This window comes from Phyllostomus discolor, chromosome 10 (assembly GCF_004126475.2).
Source record: "Phyllostomus discolor isolate MPI-MPIP mPhyDis1 chromosome 10, mPhyDis1.pri.v3, whole genome shotgun sequence".
Taxonomy (NCBI): Eukaryota; Metazoa; Chordata; class Mammalia; order Chiroptera; family Phyllostomidae; genus Phyllostomus; species Phyllostomus discolor.
In genome coordinates this window covers 66,036,437-66,052,228 of record NC_040912.2, presented here as the reverse complement: position 1 = coordinate 66,052,228, position 15,792 = coordinate 66,036,437, and the positions used below count along the sequence as shown (strand labels likewise).

Genomic DNA, 15,792 nt, shown 5'->3' with positions numbered 1-15,792 from the left:
GTTAATTGTGTCTAATAGTTTTTTGACAGACTCTTTAGGATTTTCTATATAAAAAACCATGTTATCTGCAAAAAGTGGCCATTTCATGTCTCCATTCCCATTATGTATGCCTTTTATTTATTTCTCTTTCCTGATTGCTCTGGTAGGATATCCAGCACAATTTTGAATAAGTGTGATGAGAGAGGACATCCTCGTGTAAAATACAGTGCATTATTGATATACTGTAAATAACTGAGGTTCAGGTTGACCAAACTATTTATTAATTTTAATTCTACCTCTGCCCTAACTTAAGGTATTCTAAGATAAGTTGTTTTAATTCTGTTGTATAGCTATGAAACACAAATTCTATTATCTGATTCACTAGGTACCCTGTAGGCTGATGGGCTCAGTACAATCAAGATGTGCATTGCTATACAAAATAAAATGTCATCAGTATTATTAAAATCCAGCTAAGTTTCTCATCTTTGTTACAAATTTCTTTTCTTTATTCTTGTATTTTTATTAACATTTCAAATTATGGTAACTAAAGTCATTTTAAAGTATAAAATATGAAGAATTGTATTGGTCCCTCTTTGATATGCTTTTATAAAAGCAGAGCATCCTCATGTTTCAATTGTTGATATTCATAAAATATATCTTATTTAGAATTTGCTGGAGTATTGCTAATTAAAAATCAATGCATTTTAATATATCATATTTTAATAAAAATAGGCATTTTGTTGATCAAGGATGTGAGTTTCCAGCAATGAAAACATTTTTGTACATATATAATGCTAAATGCACAAATTTTATTAAAATTTTAAAGTTAATTCACTAGCTTTTCATGTATAAAAAGCATTTCTAAAACAAAACTTCTATAAGATACAGCAGGAAATAAGAAGGGACTACACAAATCTTCAAAAACATTCAATATATCTTATTTTTATAGTAGGTGTACACAATGATTTCTTAATAGTAATGTTCTTTGCAAAGATCTGGTCACCAGTGTACCTCTTTCTATGAGAGTCCTCAAAACTCAACCTTGAATCTCTAAGTAGGGCAGCAGATAACACTCCTGAACCAGTTGAAAGGCCTGAAACACAGGAAAATATTTTAGAAAATGTGCTCACCACTATCTATTAAACTTTTTGTAAAAAGCTTGATATTTGTATGTTTCATGAACAACACTTACAATAGAAGCTACTCCTCTGATCTCTGAGAAATGCTGTGATACAGTGTCACCAAATAAGGACTTGTATTATACCATTATAAACATTATAATTAGAATATTCAAGAGGTATTTTTATATCTTTATTACAACTCCTAAAAAGCAATCTAGGAAAGTTTCATTTAAGAAATCAACAAAGCCCTGGCTGGTATAGCTCAGTGGATTGAGTGCGGGCTGCGAGCCAAAGCATTGCAGGTTTGATTCGAAGTCAGGGTACATGCCTGGGTTGCAGGCCATGACCCCCAGCAACCACACATTGATGTTTCTCTCTCTCTCTCCCTCTCCCTCTCTCCCTCTCCCTCTCTCCCTCTCCCTCTCCCTCTCCCCCTCTCTCTCTGTCTCTCTCTCTCTCCCTCCCTTCCCTCTCTAAAAATAAATAAATAAAATCTTAAAAAAAAAGAAATCAACAAAATGGTAATGTTGAATCAGATGCCACTCTTCTATGTTTGTGCAATGACATCAATTTTAAAAATCTGAGTAATGGTGCATTCTGTATTATAGTTTTATAAAGGCATCAAATTTTCTAGTGTGAAGCACAAACAGTGAAAGATAGCCTTATGGCATATTTTTTATTTGTTTACAAATAAAAAGTAACCTAGTATAACAGGAGAACTCTCCACCCCCAGAAATGGAGAGGGGTGGAAAAGCACTAAAGACTGCTGTGTCACCCTGGCAACCAAGATAATGAGCACAAGATACAGAAAAAAGAGGCATGGCAAGGCTGGTGCCAAAAACTGGGAAGATGATTGGATGGGAAAAACATACCTTCCCATCGGCTTCTTCCATGCTGAAGATTCTGGGCAAATCTTTAAAAGGAAAGTAGGTAGGAATGCTGTTCTCTTTTGGATTCACCCCTCTTTTCCCAATGACAGGGACTGGAGTTCCTGGGCCCTGGACCTTGGGGACTGGGTGGCCTGGGAACATTCAATTTTCCTTTCCACTGGACTCTGTCTCCAGAGTTATTGCCTATAGGCCATAGGCAGTGGGACCCCACTAGTTCCATTACAGTAGTGGTGTCCGACATGGGGCCTTAGTCGCTTGTGGCAGGTTGACCACTCCCTGAGTGCTTTAAGGTGGGCCTAGAATGTAGTGAGCTCTGGTAAGAGGGGAGAAGAAGAGGCTCAGGCTGGTGGGCTTGGGGAGGTTTGGGCCAGAGGACTCAGGGAGAATCAGCCTGGCAAGCCCCGAATCCTTCCTCCGGGCAGAGAACCATGGTGGCTGTCACCCAACTATGGGCCACACTTGGTCTCTGGACAGCAAACATAACACCCCTCTCTCAAATGGGGAACCCCAGGTAGCTGCCACCCACCTTCTGCCTGTGCTACCAGTTCAGGCCCTTCAAGCCCCGTGCCCCTTCCTAGATTGGAAGCTATGGTGGCTGCTGCCCACACATGCCCCATGGCAATGCCAGCCAGTTGACTGTGGCACCAGCACAGCAGGAGATGGTCAGGCCTCGTACCCCTCCCTGACCATTTCATGTTTGACCAAGAGCACTACAGGTACTGGGTGCAAGGCCAATAAGAAGGGAGTAGTGGGATGGAGGAAAATGAGATTCTTTCAGGTCTCAGGAAACAGGTCTTGGGAAGTGGCAAGACCAGGCTACAAGCTCTGAGACCCTCCCCCATGTGTATAGCTATGGGAAACCTCTTAGGCAGCCACTTGCCAGAAGCTTGCTTGCTCCTCTAGTGGCAGGGACAGGGGATTGTCATCGAGAAATCTGTGTATGTCTACAATAAATAAAAATTCGATTTTCCTTTCCACTGGACTCTGTCTCCAGAGTTATTGCCTATAGGCAGTAGGCAGTGGGACCCCACTAGTTCCATCACAGTAGTGGTGCCCAACATGGGGCCTTAGTCAGTTGTGGCAGATTCACCCCTCCTCCATGCGGTGGGACTGTGGGTCTACCCAGTTACTGGGAATTCCTCTAAATACCTGCTAGGGGTGTAGGCCACTTAAACATGCCTGGCAGGTAGAAAAGAAATGGGTCTTGGAAAGGAATATACTTGGGGAAGAAGGAAGAATCCCCTGAGATTTAGGACTATGAACCAGGGTCCAGTGAGAACTGGCAATTTGTGGGGGGAGGGGGGTCACTGCTTGGGTACACTGTTTGTGAGATTAGTTGGCAGAAAAACTTGCTTGTGAGCATTTGTTAAAATAATGGACTCTGGATGACAGGTTTCTCTGTATGTTACCAGGTTGCCTGGCTTCTTTTGATCATAGGGTTGGGTCTATTATGTATCTGGGCCAGCAGAGGCCATTCTGATTTGATTCCTGGAGGGAGCCCACTGCACAGAATTTTAGCAGACTAGGGTACATATACCCATTATCCAATGTGCAAGGAAGTATTGATTTATTAATGTAATATTTCATGGCCTATGTACATTTTGGATTGTGGGGCAAGGTGGCCCATAGATGGTTCTTTAGATGACTATACAATTATGCAGCTATTCTGTTTGTTGCCTTTTTTTTTTGTCTGTTTCTTTTGCTGTGCATAAGGGTTTTGTTGATGGAACAATATTGGCAAGAGTTACATAAATGGGATGAAATCGGTTATGTCAAGGCATTTATGTCATTGCATAATAGGATTTCACCAGAGACAAAGATCCACATGATGGTGCAGAGAAGGAGAAACCTCTCCTTGATAACATAGGAAGAGAAGGAGAATGAGGAAATAGGCTTCATTAATGTCTTTAACTCAAGGGACACAAGGTTCATAGCAGGAAGAGCCCTTCCATCATCATCCCCACTGCAAGCTACCCCTGAAATAGAACCCAAAGAGGCAATGGCCCCACCCATGTATGATGAAAGATGAGGCTCCCCCTTGGAGACCTATCAGGGCACCCAATTTAGACAGGGAACCTCCCTATACCATAGGCAGAGTAAATCAGGAAGACCAGCCCACTGGATACTATTGGGCTCATACCTGCTGTCCACTACACTCTTACTGAATTAGAAGAATTCCAACCCCTCCTATAGGGTTGATCCACAGAGAATGGCATATCTTATTACCTCTGTTTTTGCCACTGAACATCCAACATAGACAGATGTACAGTATCTGTTCAATATCTTGTTAACAATGAATGAGAGATGACTGACTATAAATAAGGCTAATAAAAAGGCCCAATATCTCCACCAAGAGAATCCCAATGGGACACCCAACACAGGTAGGGCAATTCCCTTCACAGAGCCTGACTAGAACCCAAATGGTTAGGGTCTAGCCTTTCTAGAACATTACCCAAAGTGTATCCTGCAAGGGCTTAAGAAAAGAGTGCCTAAGCAAAAGAATATGAATATGATACAGGCCCTCCAGAAAAAGCCATTGAGGACCCTTCTGAATTTTTAAACAGGATTAATCAGGGCCATAGAAAGCACACTGATGCAGATCCTTAGGCACCAGACAATGTGCGGATGGTGAACATGACTTTCATTGGGCAAAGTGCTCATGTATCAAAAAGAAACTCCAGGGTTTAGATGGAGCATTGGGAATGAATCCCTCTCAGCTGGTAGACGTAGTCTTTAAAGTCTACAATGTCTGGGAAGCAAGGAAGGTAAAGCAGGTCATGGTGTTCTTAGAAACAGGGTGGTGAGATAAGAAGAGATAGGACCCTAAAGAAGAAAAGAGAGGCCCACTAGGGGCCAGTCAATGGGCCCATTGCAAGGAGGAGGGCCATTGGAGAAAGGAGTGCTTGAATATCAAAAGGGAAAGTACAGATGGAAATCCTAACCAGGAAATGTTACAAAAGCAAGGGAGTCTGATGACAAATGAAGATGCCCAAGGGCTCCCTTGGACATCTCCCAACCTATTACTATTTTCCCAGAGGAGCACCAGGTACAGTTGATGGTGGGGAACAAGCCAACTGACTTTCTTGTAGATATGGGAACTGCATACTCAGTGGTAAATATAAAAGTAATCAAGGAGAGTTCAAATATAGTAATGGTTACTGGAATAACTGAACAAAACAGGCATTCCTTAAACCCCTAGAATGCCAGATTGAGGATCAAAAGATCATACATAGTTTTCTCCACATACCAAACTTCCCTGTTTCACTGCTGGGCTGAAATCTACTTTGTAAATTGCATGCCCAAAGAACTTTTTCTCCTGAAAAGTAGCAACTATGTATAGAGATCCCACTGGAAGGTGCTCTCCAGCTCCAGGTACAGCTGACCTGCCCAGAATGTCCTGAGGTAAAATCTTCCCACCTGAGATCTATGGACAGGTCAGCCAAACTGTTTGGGCTGCTGAAACCCCAGGTAAAGCAGTTAGTGTCCAACCCATAAATGTTAACTTAAAAGAGGGTGCATATCCCATGGAAGAAACAGTGCACCCTCAAATAGGAGGTTTTAGAGGGGATTCAGCCAGTATTGCAGAAATCGTTAAAACTGGCACTAACTCAATCATGCCAGTCTCCTTATAACACTCCCAACTTGCCAGTTAAAAAGGCTTGCATGGATGAATATTGATTTGTACAGGAATTAGAGCCATAAGTGACATTGTTCAAGATGTTCATTCTATGAATTCCTAACCCCTGTACTCTGTTGACCATGGTGCCTAGAGAGAGCAAATGGTTTTCAGTCCTAGAGTTGAAGGATGCCTTTTTCTGAATCCCAATAGGTGAATTGTTGTTCAACTTTGAATGATAGGTCCCCAAAATGAAAACCATGCTGCATTACTGCTGCACTGTGTTGCCACAAGGATTGAAGAACTCCCTTACTATAAGTGGTGAAATATTACCCAAGAAATTAAGGCATATTCAATTAAAATCAGGAGTTCCTCTGAAATATATAGATGAAATATTGATAACTAGCAGCACCTACAGGGATTATTTGTTCAACACCATCACAGTCCTAAATCATTTGGCACAAAGGGGTTAGAGGTTTTACCACACAAGGCACAGATTTGCAAACAGAAGGTGGCATACCTAGGATTTCAATTGAAACAGGGAACAGAGAGCTTAATGGAGATAGAAAACAAGGCATTGCTATACTAAAAATCCCAGAAAACTGAAGGCAATTTTTTGTGGTGGGGAGGGGGTTCAGGATTATAGGGTTCTGCCAAATTTGTATTACGAACTTTGGCCTTATAGCAAAACCACTTTACAACTCCTTGAAAAGACTGAACTCTGAACCTTTTGAATGGACAAGGGATTGTCAGGTAGCATTTGATACCTTGATGGAAAACCAGGTAGCATTTGATACTTGGTTTTGGCTCCCACACTAGAATTTCCCAGTTTACAGAAGCCTTTCAAAATGTGTATTCATGAAAGGCTGGAGATTGGACAGGGAGTAATAACCCAGACTCTGGGAAACATCCTCAGACCCATAGCCTATGTCTCAAAGAAGTTGGATCATATGACAAAAGGATGGCCACCATGTCTTCAAGCAGTGGCAGCTACCTGTGACATCTTACAGGAAGATGAGAAGTTTGCTTTGGATTGGCCTACTATTGTATTGGTACCACACCAGGTCCTAACTTTATTGGAACAGAAAATACAATATTGGCTGGTGACAGGATGCCTGAGGAAATACCAGGCCATTCTGTTGGACAGCCCAATATTACCTTGGAGACTACCATAATTTTGAATCTGGCTATTCTACTCCCAGACACAGAAGGAAACTCAGCCTTCTAGCATGCCTGCTTAGAAATCATTGATCAGGTTTATTCTAGCAGGCCAATTCTACTGGACCAACTATTGGCAGTACCAGACTGGGAGATGTACACAGGCAGGAACGGCTTCATGGACAATGGCCAATGATGATGAGTTGGGTGCATGGTAGTCACTGTAGACAAGGTAATAGAAGCCCAAGCCCTTGCACTGGGAACTGCAACACAAAAAGCTAAATGATAGCACTTATGAGACCCACAGTGTTATCCTAGTGAAAGAAGGTGAACATCTAGATGGACTCTGTATATCCCTTCATGTTAGTCCATGCCCATGGGTCAATATGGAAGGAGAGATGACTCTTAACTTTGGATGGCAAGGATTTTAAACATGCAAAGGGGATTTTACAATTACTAGAAGAAGTGGATCTGCCAGACCAGGTTGCCATTATGCACTTCCCAGAAAACCAAGGGGATGGTTCCCAGATGAGCCAGGAAAGCTCCCACCTGAATGCTCCACAGTTGGCCTAAAGTGTAAGGAGCTCCAGGAAGAAGGGAGGAGAGGAGCCTCATTTTGGCAGGCTTGGGAAGGCTCAGCCAACATACTCAAGAAGGCTGGGGCTGGCAAGCTCCATGTCCTTCCCCTAAGTAGGGAACTGTGGCAACTGCCACCCAGCCAGGACCCACGTCAGAGGCCATGGGCAGATGAGCCCCTCACTCCATGGTGGCTGCCTCTTGCCTGTAGCTCACACCTCTGGCTCAGTCCTGGGAAACCCCACACCCCTTCATAGGCTAAAAGCTGTGGACTGCACACATGCTAGTGCAGTCCAGTTGGCTATGGCACCAGTGAAGCTAAGGATGGTAAAGCCCCACATCCTTCACAGAACATTCATGGCCTGTCCAAGAGCACTACCAGTACTGGGAACAAGGCCAGTTAAGAAGGGGGCAGTGGTGGGGTTAGAGGAGATTTGGGCCAGCAGGTCCCAGGAGGTAGCACAGCCAGGCAACAAATCCCATGCCCCACCCCTTCACATGAAGCTATGCAAAACTGCTGTGGCAGCCAGCTACCAGTAGCCTGCTTGCTCTACCTGTGGCAGGGTTGAGTGTGGGCATCAAGAAATATCTGTACATCTATAATAAATAAAATTTTCATTTTCCTTTCCACTGGACTCTGTCTCCAGAGTTATTCCCTATGGGTAGCAGATGGTGAGACTGCACTAGTTTTGTTACACTACATACCAGTAGTCAGAATCCCTTATGGTGTTTGGCTTAGGATAAAATAAAAACTTCTATGTCTTTTATGAATACAAATACTTGGAAGCACAGACAATAACAACAAACTTTTTATTATATTCATGTTTCTGGGTATAAACCATATTCAATTATTCAAAAGAGTATTTAAAAGCAGATTCATGGCACTCACTTTCTTCTATGACCAAATCAAAATTACAATTAAATTATAGAAAAATCAACAAAGATAAGAATCTTCTGTTCAGAAGTCCTACAACTACGAATATAAAGAAGCCATGTTGAGACTGGTCAGAAAGGCAGAGATACAACACTGGCTGGACCCACACCTACATGCGATACTTGAGAACTCAATGGGAAAATGAAGCTATAGATGTCCCCCACTAGGAGCAAGGGGTCTCAGCCCAACAATGGACTCTCCATCCCTGAACAGCAGTGCTTGAAAGAGGAGTCCACATAATATATGGTTGTAAAAATCAGTGGGACTTCCTTCCATTTGAGTGAGACCAAAGGCTGCTACAAACCCATGCATTCTCTAAAGGGACAGCACATAAAGTATTGGTTGCAGGTGCTTACCCTGGGCTCTGGTGAATTGACAGCAGCTCAGTCCCAGAGTTATACAGAGAGATACTGAGCTGCATGGCTTCAAAAAGAAGTCTAAAAGGGCAGCCACCATGTTTCTATGTTGAATTCTCCTCTTGTACAGCCTATATGTGCCATCTTTCCTAAATAGGTCACTTACCCCAAGGCATTAGCTAATGAGCCATACTAACTCCACCCTGATGATTCCTCAAGGCTATTCCCTACACAACTTACATAATATCTGAGGCTCCCTGGTGACAACCAACCTTATCCCACATTGTACTCTGTCAAAAAAAACTCCTGAGGAATTCTGGTCGCACTCAGTGTGAGATACACAAAGGGAGAAACTGCACTGCATGGCTTCAGGGTGAGGACTATCTTCACACAACAGGCATTACACTTCCTGTATAGAGTCCTTCCCCTACAGAGCATTAGCCTGGTGAACTTTACTAGCTCTACCCTGGTGAATCCCTGATACTTTCACTCATACAACTTGCATACCAGCCAAGTCTTTCAGTGGCTGAGCCTTGCTTCAGCCAACAAGCAGCAGTGGATCTCGAAGGGCTGTGGGTCTCCTGTTTAACTTTCTGAGCTGCTATGTGTGGCAGCAGGTTTCTTTTCATAGCTTAGTCCTACCCATGGGCACCCAGGCCAGTATAGTCCGCTTCCAACCATGGATTACTTTGTAGCTTTTAACAAGTGACCCTGAACCTATCACAGGCAATGTCTTATATTGACATTCAGCAGAGTTCTTCCCTAGAGGCCGAAGAAGCAACACACTTTGTGGCTGGCTTCCAGACCACAGCAGAGCACCACAAGATTAGGTCCACAAGTAGCACATCCAATGAAAGGTCTCCAGACCCTCCTGGGATGAATTCCACTTCAAGGAGTCAGCCCCTGCATAGCAACTCATACACTGTGGGCATGGCCAGTCCTCACACTGAGCCATCCTGAGGGTCAGTCCAACCCACAGATGTGCCAGTAGTAATCCAGACTCAACTACAATATGAGGTTACATATAACATTACATGGAACATTCCTGGAGCACAGTATTAGATGAGTCTCCCAGTGATACAGGAAGACTGTATCACTGGGGCCCAGAGGATACCTACTACATAAGGCCAACTTATCAAGCTTGGAAGACATAGTGGATCTACATAACAGATGCAAAGAGGCATCCAGAATACAAAGAAAAAGAAACATGTCTCAAATGAAGTGGAGACAAACAAGGTACCAGATACAGAATTCAAAACAATTGTTATAAAAATGCTCAAGGAACTTACTGAGAACTTTGACAAAGAGTTAGTGAGCATTAAAAAGGACATAGAAACCATAAAAAATAATCAATCAGAAGTGAAGAATAAAATAATTGAAATAAAGACTACACTAAAAGAAATCAACAGGGAATTAGATGAAGCAGAGGATCAAATCAGTGATTTGGGAGATAAAGTAGCAATGTAACTAACCAGATCAGAAAAAAAAAAGAAAAAATAATTTAAAAATGAGGATAGCCTAAGGGACCTAAAGAACAACATTGAACATAAATAACATCCACATCATAGGGGTACCCATAGCAGAAGAGAGAAAGCAAGGGATTGAAAGCCTATTTGAAGAAATTAAACTTCACTAGCCTGGTGAAGAAAGTAGACATACAAGGCCAGGAAGTACAGAGAGTCTCAAGCAAGATGAACCCAAAAAGGCCCATATCACATGTATTAAAATATCAAAGGTTGAAAACAAAGGAAGGGTCTTAAAAACAGCAGAGAAAGACAGATAGTTACCTGCAAGGGAACTCCTATAAGACTGTCAGGTGATTTTGCTACAGAAACTTTTCAGGACGAAATAGAATGGCATGAAATATTCAACCAAGATTATTCAGCAAGGATGTCATCTAAATTTAGGGGGTGGGGGAGGGGTGGGAAGTAAATACAGACAACTGTAATTGAACAACAATAAAATCAATTAAATTAAAAAATAAAAAATAAACTAAAAATTTAAAACTTGAATGAACGAATTAATGAATTTAAGGGAGAGTTAAACAGCCTGCTAAACAATAAGAAGCTAAAGAAGTTCATGACCACCAAACAAGTCTTACAAAAAAATGTTAAAGGGACTTTTTTAACAAGAAAGAAAAAATAAAGGAACCTAAATATGAATAATAAAATTGCAAAAACTACATACTATCTATAATCACTTTGAATATAAATGTATTAAATGTTCCAATCAAAAGACACAGGAGATCTAAACAGATAAGAAAATAAGATCCTTATATACGCTGTTACAAGAGACCCAGTTCAGATTGAAAGACACATACAACTGAAAATAAAGGGATGGAAAAGATACTTTATGCAAATAGAAACAAAAAGAAAAAGCTGGAGTAGGAATGCTTACATCACCAAAAATATATATATATATTTTTTAATCTTTCTTTCTTTTTTTAAATTTTTTTATTTGTTTATTTTTAGAGAGGGAAGGGAGGGAGAGAGAGAGAGAAACATCAATGTGCGGTTGCTGGGGGTTATGGCCTGCAACCCAGGCATGTACCATGGCTGGGAATCGAACCTGCAACACTTTGGTTCGCAGCCCGCACTCAATCCACTGAGCTACACCAGCCAGGGCTCAAAAATATATTTTTAATAAAAGGTTATATTAAGAGACAAAACAGACATTGCATAATGATAAAGAATAGCAGCATATTGACTTTGTGAATATTTATGTACCCAACATTAGAGAAATTAATTATATAATGTGAATAGTAATGGAAATAAAAGAGAGATTGACAGTAATAAAGTGATTCATAGTAGGGGACTTTAACATCCATTGACATTTTATGTCTTCCAGATAGAAAACCAATGTAGAAACAGTGACCATAATAACATAGGTATGATAAATTAAATTCACATTTTATAGAACCTTTCAACCCCAAGCAACAGAATATACTTTGTTTTCAAGTGCACTTGGAACACTTTCTAAGATAGAGCACATGTTAATCCACAAACCAAATCTCAATAAATTTAAGAAGACTGAAATCATATCAAGCATCATCTGCAACCACAATGGTATTAAACTAAATATCATGTATAAGAAGAAAATACTGAAAAAATACACAAACACATGGAAGCTAAATATCACTACTAAATAATGAATAGGTTAACAATGAGATCAATGAAGAAATCAGAAGCTACCTGAAACAAATGAAAATAAAAATACAACAACCCCATATCTATGGGACAGAGAGAAAGCAGTCCTATGAGAAGTTCATAGCAATACGAGCCTCTCTCAAGAAACAAGAAAAATCTCAAATAAAGGGCATAACTTTACAGTTGAAATAACTAGAAAAAACACACAACAAAGCCCAAAGTTTGGAGAAAAAAGGAAATAATAAAGATCATAGTGGAAATTTAAAAAAATATGGTCTAAAAAAAGACAAAACATATGTGAAACCAAGACTTGAGTCTTTGTAAAGATAAACAAGTTTGCTAATCCTTTTACCAGAAACATCAAGAAAAAGAGAGATAGGACCAAAATAAATAAAATTAGAAATGATAAATAAGAAGTGACAACTGACACTACAGAAATTCAAAAAATTATAAGAAAAGACTATGAGCAATGATATGCCAAAACTGAACAATCTAGAAGAAATTAATAAATTCCTATAAACATACCATCTTTCAAGACTGAATAACAAAGAAATAAAAATATGGACACACCATTATGATAAATGAAATGAAAAAATAATTTTAAAAAACTCCCAACAAAAAAGTCCCGGACAAGATGAAATAACAGATGAATTTTATCAAACAATCAGATAATTAACACCCATCTTTCTCAAACTACTCCAAAAAGTTCAAGAGCAGAGAAGGCTTCCAAAGTCATTTTATAAAGACATTATCCTGATTCTAAAACCAAGGACATTACAAAAAATAAAAACTATAGTTCAATATCCCTGATGAACATAGATGCAAAAACTCTCAATGAAATATTTGCAAACCAAATTTAACAACACATTAAAATCTCATACACCATAATCGAGTGGGATTTATTTCTGGGATGCAGGGTTGCTTCAGTATTCATATATCATTCAATATGATTCACCACATAAAAAAAATGAAGGATAAACATTGTATATCAATTGCTGCAAAAAGGCACTTCACAAAATCCAGTACCCATATATGATAAAAAAAAAAAATTTCAGCAAGTTGGGAATAGAGGGGAAAATAGCTCAGTAAAGGCCATATATGGCAAACCCACAACTAATATCACACTAAATGATGAAAAGCTAAGTGTTTTCCTTAAAATCAGGAACAAGACAGTATGTCCACTTTCACTACTTTTATTCAACATGTTACTGGAAGAACTAGCCACAGCAAGCAGATAAGAAAAAGAAATAAGAGACATCCAAATTGGGAGGGAAGAAGTAATAATATCCATGTCATTATTTGCAGATAACATATTATTTTATACAGAGAACCCTAAAGACTTCATCTAAAATTTAATAGAGCTAATCAATAATTTCAGTGATATAGCAGAGTATAAAATAAGTATTCAGAAATTGGTTACATTTTATACATCAAGATGAACTATAAGACAGAGAAGGAGAACAAATGACTGAGTCATGCCAAGACAATGACACAGATAGGCTTCAGCAGATGCTCTGGGGCACAAAGGGCCTGGAATGCAATCATTGCAGTTGAGAAACCCAGAGTGGCTCTCCAGGCAGGTGCCTGGCTACTGGATTGGAGGCATAGTGCCATCCATCCATGCTGCCACAGTGTTGCTGCTGAGCTATTGGTCATACCAAGCTCAGATGCAAAGCTAGATGATGTTTTCCGTGTTCCAGAAGTTGGTGGGGTTCACAGCAGGCTCCAGACTGCAAGAAGCACACCCCTGCAAGACTGCAGCCCATCAACCAGGTTCTGCAAATGCATTTTGCCAAGGAAGTACAGTACAAAGTGAAGATAGTGATTGGAGAAGACAGGAACACAAACAAGATAGCTCTGTGGCACTAGCTGCAGAGCAAGAACTTTGTGGAGAAGTTCATCCTCACCCAGGAAAACCAGGTCATCAGCATCCACTGGAACTATAAAACCACTGTTGGTATCATAAAACTTGAGTTCTGGGATGTAATTGACTAAAGAAGTTGCAAATGGCAGAATGATGGATTGATGATGAGAAACCACACCCTGGAAGCAAAGTTTGAGATGACCCTGGAGGCTGAATTCCTGGACATGTACAAGAACTGTAATGAGGCAGTAATGATATTTGACATCATTAAGCAGTGGACCTTCAGCTACATTCTTCAGGAACGCCCAAAGGCATTCCCATGTGCCATGGGTGCATGCTGAGGAATTACCATGACATAGGCGAGTATTGTGACATCCAGCCTGCTGACATGCATGACTTCATTGATAGGTTGGACAGGCCTCCAGACTCTTCCTACTTCCAGTATGCTGAGTTTTCTATGAAGAGCTTTGACCTGAAGTACCTTCATAAATGCTTCAATATCCTGTTCCTGAGGCTCCAGACAGACATACTAATGTGGCAAACTGGAGACAAACCAACTGGACATGAACACCATGCTGGAGGAGCTGGAGGTATAGCGGGAGACTGAGGACCATAACTATAGCATCTTCCTAAAGATGATGGCAGCACACATCTTCAGTGGTGGCCAATGGGCAGAGCCCATCCTTGAGCTCCCAGTCACTGGTGATAGTTCTGAGGCCATGTCCATGAGGAACTCCAGGTTTAGCAAGCTCAAGCTAGCCCTATAGCTATGCCTCCACCACATCTCCTCCACCTGCCCCTCCCTGCAGTCCTCTCTGAATGCAGTTACCAGCACATTCTGTGTTCCCAGCCAGCCCATCCCAGTGACACAACATCATTTCCTGGCTGCTTGGAACTTCTCCTGCTGCTTAGTGGACCCCGTTCCTCCCAGATCCACTTGCAGCTACAGAGGACCCAGTGAAATTCCAAACCCTGGAGGAATTTTTTCCTGCAGATGGCCCCGACTACAGTTTCCTGGACAATATAATTCCCTTGCCCTTAGGACAGCGACAGCGATGGGGAGACCCTGGGAGGTACCCTAATGGTGCCACATTTCCAGGATAACATGGACCTTGAAGATAAGCTATCCAGCAGGCCCCTGCTGCTGATGGACATGTCCCCAAGGAGAAGACCACTCTTTCTAATGGGGAGGTAACAGGACATGCTAAGCCCTCTGCCCAGGACCCCATAAGTGCTCCAAGCCAGAAACCAAACAATTCTGTACAAAGGCCTGGAGGCACCACAGGGGCACAGCTCCTAAGGCAGCAGAGCCCCCTGGGCCCCTTCCCTCATGTCTGACAGCTCCTCTCCAGGGCACAAGGACAGGAAGAATTGGCACTATTGCCAGAGAGAGACCCAGAGGAGCCCATTGCTGCCCAGATCTTGGCCTTTATCAGGGAGGACACTGACTTTAAAAGCAACTTGGACATGCCAGAAAGAGGATGAGTTCCTGGAGTTAGAGGACATGGCCCTACTCAGCGGTCCTCACACCCAAGCCCCCTGTCTCTTCCTTCAGAGTAAAAGATGACACAGATCTCTTCTGGATGGAGCTGGAGGAAACAGGTCGCATGATGAACACACATGAAAATAATAATAAGAAAGGCAGAGAGGAGTGATAAAAGGCTTCAAATAAGGGGAACAGCATGAAGAAAGCAAGGACCAGGAGGAAGGCTGGGAGAACCAGCAGTGGCAATGGGGTAGGAGGACAGAGGTGGACACTGGAGGCCTTCCTGCAGGAGGCTTTGCATGGCCCTCTCCTGAGGCGAGGATTGTAGGAGCTCTGGATTGGACTGTGGCTGGATGCATGCCACTTTGTGCAATCTAGGGGCTCCAAGACTGCCCTGCATAAAGCAGGCAGTGGGTGCCCACCCTGTACTTCTCAGAGAGGGCCAGAGGTCCAGGAGGCCCAGGAGGCCATTAACAGTGGCGGCAGCATCCTGATCACTGTATGATTCTGGCTTGCCCAGCCCAGGGCATGCAGGCTGCCCAGCTTCCTGCATGGCTCCACCTGGGCTGTGTGCCACTGGTCTCAGGGACCTCTGGGCACATCTGCTGACACTGGAAAGTACTGTAAGTCTCCCCAGAGAGACTCTTCCCAGGTACTGTGTCCAAC

General features: G+C 41.9%; 1 pseudogene; it reads left to right on the top strand.

Moving 5' to 3' along the window:
- The first annotated feature begins 9,359 nt into the window (after positions 1-9,359).
- On the top strand, positions 9,360-15,295 carry LOC114507312 (annotated as a pseudogene).
- Positions 15,296-15,792: the final 497 nt, after the last annotated feature.